This window comes from Pezoporus flaviventris, unplaced genomic scaffold, assembly GCF_033815535.1.
Source record: "Pezoporus flaviventris isolate CSIRO_AGI_PZ_B2104156 unplaced genomic scaffold, CSIRO_AGI_Pfla_v1 ptg000078l, whole genome shotgun sequence".
NCBI lineage: Eukaryota > Metazoa > Chordata > Aves > Psittaciformes > Psittacidae > Pezoporus > Pezoporus flaviventris.
The window spans coordinates 15,283,536-15,295,960 of NW_026892626.1; the positions used below are offsets into that span (position 1 = coordinate 15,283,536).

At 40.5% G+C, this 12,425-nt stretch overlaps 1 protein-coding gene across 1 annotated transcript in view; it reads left to right on the plus strand.

The window, feature by feature from the left end:
• Positions 1-12,425, plus strand: part of SDK1 (sidekick cell adhesion molecule 1) — a 418,839-nt gene that overhangs the window by 204,350 nt on the left and 202,064 nt on the right. The window lies entirely within an intron of this gene.

Sequence of the window (12,425 nt, forward strand, 5' to 3'; positions counted from 1 at the left end):
GGAAGCCCTGTTAGTGGGATCAGGGTCAGAGAAGCTGCATGGCTTCTATAGCCAGCAGAAGAAACAAACCTGTGTCTTCTTCCAGATACGTTTATAAGCTAAATAAACTTCTCGGGGGGTTCTATGTGTATCTTTCTGAAGTGGAAATAATATTCCAAAGCCACTTGTGAACTCTGGCTGTACTGTGGCACGTAGATTGTGAACATTATTATTTCTGACACTATTAAATAGGTTTAACACTTTAGTAATTTCATTTTTAAAGCAAATTCATATTGCTTGTATTGTGACCAATAATGTACTTACAACTTTAATTTCGTATCCTAATTAATGCTAGAAATAGTCTGTGATCATGCATGCATAACGAGCACTATGCAAAGTAGAAGGTAATACGGGCATATGGAATAGAAAACACTTCAAAATGTGTACAGATTTGACAGCATGAATGCAAAGTCTCCCTGGAACATGAAAACCAGGAAAGATTAAATTGGTAAAGGAAGATGAAGGATGAAAGCCAAAAATGTTGAAATGAATATTAGCCAATGAGGTTTTTGAGTTGGTATGTTGATATCTTGGATTAGTAGTGCTGTGTGTATGTGGAAGAAAGGCGCTGGCTGTAAGGAGTTACAGCACCTGTAAAGAAAGTGATTAACATGGTGTAGTGTGAGGTGTTCCTACCCATGGCAGGGGGGTTGGAAGTAGATGATCTTAAGGTCCTTTCCAGCCCTAACTATTCTGTGATCCTGTGGTCAGTCTGATCTTTGATCTGAAGAAGAAACATGTGTGAAACAGATCATTAAAGGTACATGCAGGTATGGATACCACTTGTTGTCATTCAACAAGGTGGTGAGAGTGATGGCACTTGTCGTTTTCCATTAGGACATTGTGAAACTCAAACAGTTTAATCAAAATCAAGTAAACCCCAAGTAAAGTGGAGTATCCAATTTCTGTGTAAGTGGATTATATATTAATTATTGAGTACAACCTTGCTACATGACTCAGCATGCATATTGCCACTTTCAGCTGAGGGCAAAAGCGAAACAAAACCTGTGGATAATTCCCAGGGCAGTCATCCACTGAGGGCAGTATTAGATATGCAGAGCTTGTTAGTCCTTGAAGGATATCAGTGTCAAGCTTGCTTCAGCCTGTAGGAAAGGGTTTTCAGAAGGCTGTAATCTGTCCTGTTCTGGTCTGAAACACGGGAATGACAGAAAGAGAAAGGTATAGCCCTGAGCTAAGCAGAGGATGAGTTATGGGGCCTTGTATAGAATCATAGAATCAACTAGGTTGAAAAATATTGCCGATTAAAGTCAATGTTGAATTGTGCCTAAAAGTAAATGGAGTTTGAGAGACACTTGGAAAAGACACTAAACTGTCCTTCAATTAATAACTATATTTGATACATGTTGCATAAGACCTGAGGATGTTGAACATGTATCAAAAACGCTCTGAAAGCCCGAATCGCAATGAATTCTCCAGTAGAGCTCTGAGTAAAGGTAAAGACATTCTGTTTCTTGACAGCCTAACCCACAGTTCATTGAGTCCCAAGCAGCGTGAAGTCTTACATCCACCCGTGGCCCCCGATTACAAGCATAACATACAGAAGTCGGAAAACAGCTTCAAAAAGAAGCCTACTGGCTTGTCTCTGTGGGTCTGCCGTGTTTGGGTTTGCTTTTCAATACGTTCGGAGGTTGGTCAGGCATTGAAAGTGAAGGCATGAGAGTGCCTGGGTTTCATGAGGGTTAACAGACCTTTAGGACATATTGGGCTTCTAAGATACACACCCAGTGCACATTACTGGGATGGTTCATTCCTTAAATACACTTTGCACAGGAAGATGTATTAGCTGGTAGATGTGGTCACTCTGTGGTGAGACCCAAATACTGATGAGTGTTTCTGCCTAACAGCCGAGTCCCTGGCTTGGTTAAACGCTGGTGTTCTCTGAGCCTGCCCTCTAAAATCACGTTTCTTAATGTGAAAGTCCAGGTCTCGGCACGAGGTCCAGTCCAACCATGCTTGAAAACAGTGATCGTGTCTTTCAAGCGGATGTGTTTCCACTGATTTCAAGAGGATTAGATCATCTCTGAGGTGACAGGCTCCATGAAATGATGACCAACAGGCAGAATAATAGGAATAACGTCACGTCTGATATTAGTATGAGATGTCATAGATTAGTCCTAATTTAAAATGTCTTAAAATCATTTTAACTGTATGCTGCACTAATGGAAATCTTGGCTTTTTTTTTTTTCATTATTTAACCATATGTCCAAGCTTTCATGTAAATAACACAGAATTCTGGCTAGGAAAATTGGGAAGTCTGAAAGTCGGGAATTTGGCAACAGAAGTAGTAACAAAACTCAATTTGCTTTTTGAGGCTAATACATCACTCCCTGTTTAAAAGTCACTATTACTGTTTTGGAGGAGTTCAGTATTAACTCCATCACTGGAACTTCCTGATTTAACCAGAAAGGTGTGGGAACGGATCTCTCACTGAGTTGTCACAAGCTTCTTAGATGTAAATGCTGTTTTTCAATAAACAAGTGAGAAATCCTTAATGTTCTTCCCAATTTCTGTCTGGCCAACAATAGATTTGATGGCAATCTCTTAAATGGATCCTGTGGTCTTCAGACGTGTTCTTTTGTGCCCGTTCTCCTGCCATACACTGCAGCACAGATGGTCCGATCTCTTCCTAAAGACAGTCAGGGGGATGAAGTGACATGCTTTTGATCTCACCAGTGTTGGCCGGACATGGAAAGATCGAGTGTTCATTAAATTAAGGCCATCATAAAACCCTTACTCCCTTTTTTTTTTAAGGAAAAGGGGAGCAGGGGTGTTAAGAGGTTGGTACTGAAACCGTAAGGATTTCTAGTATATAAGTCAAGAGTTTAAGAAGTGGCTTCCTTCTCTTTTTATTACTGCAAGGAGCTGGCTGAAGTATGTACCCCAATGAACTCAGTGTGTGTCCTTGTTACTTTCTAACATGACACGGCAAGATTCTGGTGCCACTTTAGAAGTCTGAAAAGCCCTGTTGAGGTTTTTCTGTTATTAACTTCCATGCAACACTGTTGGCCCTGTGTTGGAAACTTTTCCCAGCATGTACTGATATTTCTGAGTTTAGTTGAAGTATTTTATGGAAAAAATTGGAAGTGTCCTGCAGTAAATGACTTAAATGGCAGGTTTGCAGAAGGTGGGTACATGTAAGCTGTTGTGACAGCTCAGATGCTCCTGCTTCATTTGGTTTTGCAACGCTAATCGGCTGGAACAGCAATTCAGGGCCTTGCTGCTGGACCTTCTCGTTAAGCTGTGAAATATTAAGATGCATGTCACTTGAATGGATTTGTTAGTAAATTAGGCAGTCTCGAGATCTCCTCATAACACCAGCGGATACAGAGCGTTCTGCAGACTGATGTCTCTTTCTGATGCAGGCTTTGTGAAAGCAGCAAAGATTGATGAAAGTTTCCCAAACCTCGCCAGCCAGCGTTTTTGAGGAATCAAGGATGATAAAGGCAATTATCATTTAACAAAGATAAATCTTCCCCTTGGGCATTGGCAATGCTTAAGAAAAAGAAGTGAAAAAAGAAGTTGGGGACTGAAAATTAAACTTCTGGCTTGACTGCTTTGCAATTAGTTTAAAATAGGAATGTGTCACGTTCTGCCCAGCTTCTACTTGCAACTGTTCTGTTACAGCAAACATTGACGTAAGGATAAATAAGTTGTGTTTGTCTCATTTGGCGTCTGTTTTGTTCTTCCATTGAATGCATCAAAGCATAAATGTCACAGAAGGGGAGTCTCATTTCACACTTGCAAGGTACTGGTTTTGCACGGAAATTTTGTTGGTTTTCCAATCTAAAGAAAGGTTCTTACGATAGCACAGGATGCTCAGGTCACTTTCAGTGTCTGTAAAAATGACCTGTCCTTTTTGTCCTATGGAAAGGAAGTGGGGGAAAAAACGCCACGTTACTTGTCAGTGTATTTAGTAGAATATCACTTTCGCATCCTTCTCTCAGGTTTGTTAAGGAGTTTCTGAGCAGACGTCATCTTTTCTGGAAGAGAGCATTTCACTAATGCAGTTTTTTTGTATTAACCATCAAGGTTTGTTCGAGTCAGCGGATGTTGAGGATAAGTTTGGAGCTTCCTGCTGCATGAATTTTTCATAGCTAGCTCCAGCTTTCAGGTACAGGCAGGAAAAAAAAGGAACCGGAATGGGCTGGCACCCCCAGGGTGCAGGTATTCCTATTATGAGGGCAAATTCACACAGGCTCTGTAAACTTGTCAAACTGTTCTTAGTTCATGCCAAGGGAATTCGCTTCACTTAGCCTCCCTGGGTCAGTGATGCTGAGGTGAAATTAGTGCTTCAGTGATGCTGCTTTTTCTTTGGTGGGGTAGGAAGGACTGTGGAATGAAATGAAATTGTATTTCTGTGCCACAATTGGGACAGTAGTGGTAGGGACTATAATGACAGCACAAGGGGTAACGGGTTAAAACTTAAACAGGGGAAGTTTAGATTGGATATAAGGAAGAAGTTCTTTACTGTGAGGCTGGTGAGGCACTGGAATGGGTTGCCCAAGGAAGCTGTGAATGCTCCATCCCTGGTGATGCTCAAGGCCAGGCTGGACAGAGCCTTGGGTGCCATGGTTTAGTGTGATGTGTCCCTGCCCGTGGCAGGGGGGTTGGAACTGGATGATCTTAAGGTCCTTTCCAACCCAAACCATTCTATGATTCTATAATTGTGATTGCCTGCAATTCTGTCCAAGTAAGGGTGAAGTCAAAGGCAGCACAGCTCAGCCCTCTGTGGACTGGCTTTAAATCATTCTTCCAAGTAAGAACATTTCTTTCCCATTTTCTAGGCAGGTTTTGCTTTCCCTTTGTCAAGAAGAATTTCCAGAAAGGATACCCTAGTGCTGTGTCATGTGTGGCTCAAGAGCAAAGGTGTGACTCTCACTTTGATGGTCACTTATTCTTTTGCAATCCATAATGTTAATTTGAAGGAGTCTGTGGAAGTGTTTTGGGATTTAAAATTGAACCTTAAGAATAAATTCTGTGTAAACACCATCCTTAATATCCTAACAAAATACTGACTTAATGCTTATCTGCTCTAATACTAAAGGGCATAAATATCGAAATGGGGATCTTTGTTTTTTCTTATTGTGAGAACAGATTGAGTACAACTTCACTGTGCTTTTGAGATGGGTAAATATGTCTTTGTTTAAGTCAAATGCATTTTAGTAACAATCACAGCTATAACAAAAAGGACTAAATTGAGTTAGTGCTGAAGATTTGGTTTTGATATGTTGGAACAACTGTTAGTTTAAGCTTTATCCAGAGCTAGGGATTCCTGTGGAGGCTGATATTCTTAATGGTTTACCTTGTTATCTGCTGCAAAAAAGGATACTGTATTGCAGTGTCAAATCATTTTTACGCGCATTATAAAGGACTAACAGAGGTGTTCAGGATTTAGCAGCATTCTTAGACTCGAGCTTCCATTGTTGGGCCTTTTGCCTTTTTTCTTAAAGCTCCAGCCAAGATCTTGTTCAGAATTCTCTACCTGTCTTGGCCTTAGAGGAAAACTTTCCTCACTTTAACCACAGTGATACAGAAGGAAACCCGTGGTCAAAATTGAGTAATAAAGAGGAGCCTACAACTACAGGAGTAATAAAGAGGAGCCAAGAAACCTCTGCGGTACCATGAGCTTTTCTTTGGCTTTGCCAAAGCATTCTATCAGTGATCTTCCTGATACATAGGAATATTGGTTGGTCTCCAATTTCTTCTTCCCCTGAGCTATTTTTGGTTATTACTGCCACACATGGTGCACTCTTGCATCTGCTACAACCCCTATCCCAGGCAAGTAGTGTGTCGTCTGCTAGCAGGGTTTTACAATGGAAAGATACTAAAATAAACTTTCTATGAGATTTTTTTCATTCTTACTATTACAGCAAACTTAAAACCTCCAAAATCAGCATAAAGCGTATTTAAATATCTGTCACTTTTCATCATGTTGCATCGATAAATTTAATACAGCTTTAAGTATGTGGTTTATGGAAAAAATAGTTCCTTTCCTCCCAACAGCAACACCGCAACGCGATTGTTACGGGGACTCATTGCTAGCTGGTTGAAGCTCAGGAAGTGCACCCGAGTTGAGGGTACATTCCTTTGGCATATGTGCATACATTGTGCATACAGCTCTGAAAAAAATGGCAAATGCTGATGTTTCTATGGTCTAAACTGTTATTTTAACACAGCTTCATGCTACACTTGTCTGTTTATGTAAGGTTTGGGGTTGTGTGCCTGGAAGAGATCTGGAATACATGCACACATACTCTCGAAATGCTGGGTTGTCTCCTAAACCCTTTATTTATATCTGACACATGCAATTAATCTCTTCCTATCTCTAATCACTTTTGCTATTACATTCATCGCAGTGATTTGTATCCTATCTCTGTCACTGCTCTGTAATTGATATGTGAAGATAAGAGATTCTTAGAGGACACAAAGAAGGAAAAGAGAAAATTGAATTTACTTTGCAATCGCTTTATAAAATGTGACATACATCAATTATACATGCCAGCCAGGAAATGCCATCTTGAGCAAACTGCGGTGATTTGTTGGAAGACCAACATAAGAGAAATGCCAGGAAACTTTTCTGGTCGGCAAAGTATTGCTCAGTCTCGCTGCTTCACCTGCAAGGTTTTAAACAATACTTCAGATGCCACAAAGAAAGTATCATTTTTGATCAGTGTTTTTCTTCAGTCTTGTACTAATACACTAGAATGGAGTAAGGTGAAAGGGAACTGCTGAAATAAACATTGTTTTGATCAGATGTAAAAAGATGATGTTGGTTACTCAACATTGAATCATCTTTCATGGGCAAAAATGGTGAACCTGAAGGTCCAATTCCAACTTCACTGCATTCTGCCACGAAAATGTTGCTGTAGAGATAAATCACATCGTAGCAATGATAGAAGAAATAAACCTCAGCAGACTGAAATCAAGCACCATCCTATGTTGGCCACTTGCTGGGACTGCAGGACTGGCAAACAGTCTCTTTCTCTGGAAGTGTTTATTTCTTTGTCCTGTGATTGATGGATTGGCTTCGTGAGTGACGATTTGGGAAGGGCTTTAACCACGCTTACTACAAGCACGATGACCAAGGGCAAGTGGGATATCCAAATCTGATTGGAAAAAAGGCTGCTTAGGCAATCGGGAAGTGTCTGACCACGACTGTCAACTCCTGATCCAATTTGAGCTACCCATGCGCTGGTCTGCCCACATGCAGCGTCGAATCTGCAGCTTCCCATGCACCTTGTCCCCTACCGTTTAGACCCTCGCCCGTCCATACAGATGAGTGACAGTGAGCCCTTCCAGCCTGCGCAGTGGGTTGTGCAGAACTGGTCCCACCCTTTAAACCTGAGGTTTAACCGCCATGGCCTAGTTAGCTAGGATGGTGACAGCAAAGTCTACAGGTCTGTAGGTTTTGTAAGAGTGTCCTTCTCTGATGGAAGACCATACAAGGCTAGATGAGCTCCATCTGCCTGGGTTTCAAGGGAGTTTTCCTTCTCCTGTAAGAAGGCCTGACTTCGCTAACGAGATTCGGAAAGACCTTTAACCATGCATTCTGAACAAGACTGTCATCTCCTGGGTCAAACACAAGCGACCGATGACGCAGTAGCACAACAAGCATCTAGGCAGGTTCTTAGAGGCGTTCAGTCATAAGCCCGCAGATGGTAGCCTCGCACCCGTGGCTCCTCAGCCAAGCGCACGCACCAGGGGTCTGAATCTGCCGTTCCACTCGTACTGAGCAGGATTACTATTGCAACAACACATCATCAGTAGGGTAAAACTAACCTGTCTCATGACAGTCTAAACCCAGCTCACGTTCCTTATTAGTGGGTGAACAATCCAACACTTGGTGAATTCTGCTTCACAATGATAGGAAGAGCCGACATCGAAGGATCATCGAAGGATCCTTCTTTATCCTGTATACCCAAGGTAAATCACACTTTCTAAAAACTTGCAGAGGAGACACAAGCACAGTGATCTGTAGGCATTTGGGAAGTGCTTTGTCTTTTGGTTTGTGTGAGTATCATGATTCTGAAGCTTTAGAAGAAAGAGCTACTAGAGACTCGCGTATCAGTTTACCTCTTTTGAACATCACCTTTTGATCTCTTGAGCCCTGTTCTGCTGTGCCATACTGCTGGAGTATTCTGAGGAGCTGACTTGAAATCTTTTCCTTTGTTTCCCATCTTTACCCAGTTGGATGTATTTTTAGTGATAGAAGCAGGACTCACTATTCAGGTTAGAAAATGGGTAATTTAGGAGCTGTTTGATCGTGTTCCTTAAATCATCATTGTATCAGGCAAGCTTGAACTGCCTTATAAACAATAAACATAAGGAATAATAAATATGCTCAAAACAGATGTTTAATAGAATAACTCAGTTACTGCAAAAACCTAAACCTATCCTTAAGATTGTATTACACATGCTATATGTCTATGTGGCAGAACTGCCTCCCCAGCATATTTACAAAAGCCAATTTTCATCTCAAGCTTGCACAAAGACATTATTGCTTTAGGGTTATCATTTCTAAAGCTCTTCATATTAAAGATGTTTTTAATTTCTTCTCAATGTATGTCACAGATCAGGAAAATGGAATGCGGATGGGAACCCCTCATGTGTCTATCTCATCATTCTGGCAGATAGATTTGATTTGCCTAATGCTGAAAGTGCAGACAGTAGCCCTGTGTATGAACAGTGATTGCAGCCACCACCTAACCACTGGGGAGTCAGGTCATGCAAGATTCAAGGTCATCTGGAAAGCTTTACATATTATCCTTTCCATAGATACACACTGGTAAGGTATTAGATTTGGTTGTTCAGTAGGCAAGATGAAAGTTATCCATGCACTGCCCAACTGGGTTTGGGTTGTTTTTTAAATCAGATAACCAGTTTTTGCCCAAATTTGAACAAAAAATTAGAATTGGAAATCTTTTTAGGGTTTAGGAAGGACTTGCAGAGAATTTAGAATACAGAATAATTGGAACTTCCTACCCTGTTTGTAGTAGGAAGAGAAAGTTGAGCTTGACTGCAACCTGGGTCGCTTCACCTGATGTATGTAAAAGCTGCATCGATTTCTTGTCCACTTGGTTGTACCGTGGGAGCTGTAAATTGCCAATCCAGGGCATTCGTTATCCCTTGGTTTTGTACTGCTCGTTTCACATATTGTCATTTGCCTCTGGGGACCGGTTCAACATCAGAGTAATCCAAGTTCTGATTCCCCCACACTCCCCTACAGACTGTGCTGTCAGGTGGTAGAAATGTTGATTTCTTTTCATGTGCAAACTATTGTCTCCGCTTTTAAGCCCCTTAAAAACAATCCGTAATCCCAAACTGTGCCTTTTTATGGTGGATAAATCAGTTTAGCTAAGGAATGTGGGAACAAAGCTGCAACTCATATAATCTGGGAGAATATTGCTGTTGAACAGTGTATTTTTAAAGGGCTGCAAGCTTCGTGAGATAAAAATGAAGGAATAGTACAGCCAGGAAGGTGAACACAATGTCCTGGTCTCTAAGGCCCTGTTTCTGCAGACTTGCTATTACATTTGTCCAGCTACGTTTGCTAATAAATACGTTTGCAGACTGAGAATGGGAAACTTAACTGCTGTTGTACTGCCGTGAACAGTGCATTGCATGAAGAAGGAAAGGGAAGTTGTGTTTGGTGGTTCTCTTTACTCCCCACTTATTATGCACTGAGGAGGGATAAAACAAAAAGCTTGCTTATTTACTCCACATTGGCTCTATTTCAGTCCACTCTGCAAAGCCACATGCTCAGAAACCTGGCTTAGTAAAGACAGTGAAGGCTTAAGAAGCTGATGATGTTGTATCTTCTATAAAAGGTGGGAAAGAAACTGCTCTCCCAGTGCTGCCTTCAGCTATCCTTGTGGATCTTTCAGATCTCTGTGAGTGATACTGTCATAGCTATTAAAGAAAGTAATTGGTAGCGAGTGATTAAAATTGCAGATGGCCTTTTCAAGGTGATTATGAATGTTAAATCAAGTCTGTAAAAGCTATCTAAAAAGGCCCATGAAATTGAAAAGGGAATATGCTGAGGATAATTGCATAAGGGAGGATCTGGCAGGCATGCTATGCTCATTCAACCCCCCCACCAATCAATCAATCAACACCAAAAACTGGAAGAAGCAAAATAAGTCAAGTGGACTTATTGTATAAAATGTGGTGGAACTAAACTGCTGCCTTTTTAGGCTGTAAATCGCATTGTGCAGAAAACTTACTGCATCTCACTCTTTTATATAGAACATTATCCCAGGTCCATTGCTGTCGTCGTTGAGCAGTGACAGGTCTGCAAAGTTCCCTGTGCAGTGTGATGCTGTGTCATTAACAGTGATCTTTTCCTGTTCTTTTCCAATTGTAAGTGATTATGACAAATGTTCCTTTCCACATAGCCCTGGAACAAGGCCAAGAAATACTGTGGAGTGACTTAATTTCATTTGGTGATCTTTATGTCACAAAGCAAAGGTTATGTGGGAATCTTTATAGCTGAAAAATGTGAGGTTCATTTTGTTCCATAATTTAAAGTGGGAACTTCAGATGCAAACAAAGATAAAGGTAGAGAAAACTCAAAAATGAATGTCTTCATTTTAAGCCTTGCTTACTTACATGTGTATTTTAATGCAAGTGCAAAGAGCTTTCACATGTGTCTACACAGCTTGTGAACTTGGAGCCTGAGGGTTTCTTCTTGTGCTTTTTGTGATTAGAGACTCATCACTTCTGGATTAATTTCATGCTTTCATATAAAATCATTTTGTATGGTTGCTTATACTTCAACATGTTATTATTGTACTGATCTCAAGCTTCATGCTGACCTATCTGATCTGCTCTTAAACTGTACAACACTGTGGGATTTATTGTGAAGATTCATATAAGCATATTTTGCAGTTATTGTTTAGTAACTTTGGTGTGACGGGTTCATTTGCTTACTCATTTGAGGATCTCTTTCCCCTTCAGATAATATTTCTGCTGAGCTGAATTTTGTGGTCATTGTAATGTTAGCAGTTACACTGCACATTGATTTCTTCATCTAAATTAAGATTCTTTTACTTGTGGATGTTCCCTTGGTGAATTTAATAGTGAATCCAGCTTACACCAGTACCGTAACACTTACCTCTGACCACAGTGGTTTAGGAACTGTCTATAGCTTCCTTGAGAAAAATGTTTGTACCATGCAAGTGTTTTAAAAAGTATCATAGAATGATTTAGGCTTGGAAAGGACCATTTATTATTGGTTCATTGCTAACCAGTGCAGCAGGCATGGTTTTAAGGGAGAGATGACCTAAACAAATGTTCAAAGGTAAAGCGCTTCCCTTTAACTGTGAAAAGATGAGTTCCACCTTGTAATGCAAATAGAAAATACTCAAGAAGCTATAAGGAACTAATAAAAAGGATCATTTTTTTCTACTGAAAGAAGCAGTGATTTAGAATATGACAATATTATGTTTTTTTCACCCTCAAAATGTGAATTTTAACTCTTCAAGTGTCTTGTACCAACTATAAGCACAGTAAATGTGGCAGGCTGTTTAAAATTGAAAGCATCTTGATAGACTTGGATTGTCAGTTGCCCCTTTGCTTTTTAGAAAGGATATTGATTACTGTTTAATAGATGATCAATATGGCATGTTGCAACTGTGAGGGAACCCTTGAAAACTGGTACAATTGGCTGTCATCAGCAAGCACAAAGACTTGCATTAGATGTGACGAGGAGAGGAAGACTGCCTTTGACTCAATTGTACCTGACAGATGTGGTATGTTCATCAATGAAGAAGGCAATATGCACTTCATAGGCTAATGAGGAGAAATGTTACGGAATTGGGCAGACCTTTTTGGACTGCAGAGTAGTGACTGCTCAATTCCTATCTTGCGTATGATGCAGATTTTATTTTGCAGATGGGATGGTTATATATTTTGGTTGGAGCTTGTAGTGTCGATACCATGCCAATTTCAGTGCCACAGGAACAGTCAGCTGGGCTACTTGATGAGGACTTTTTCCATGGTTTAAAGATGGAAAAAGCAATGTAATTTGATAATTTCTCAGGTAAGTCTTCTTTACCAGATTGTTAGAAATGCCTTCAAAGGGTGTTTGTAATGGAAGAAGTGACGGACCTCTGACTAGCGTGGCAGCACGAGATGCTGTAGCGTATGTGCTCACAAAGGAGAGGGGTGAAATAACAGTTTATCTAGTGTTTATGGCTGGCAGATGCAGGTAGATAGTGTTTGTCTTCATTAATTCTTTGCATACCAGAGGAGGTGTTTTTAATTTTGTCAAAATATTTCCGCATTGTGAAACATAAAACATACAAGTTCTGGGTTTACTGTGAATAACGACCAAGCTGTTTTCCTGTCAGCCTTTGCAAGCACTG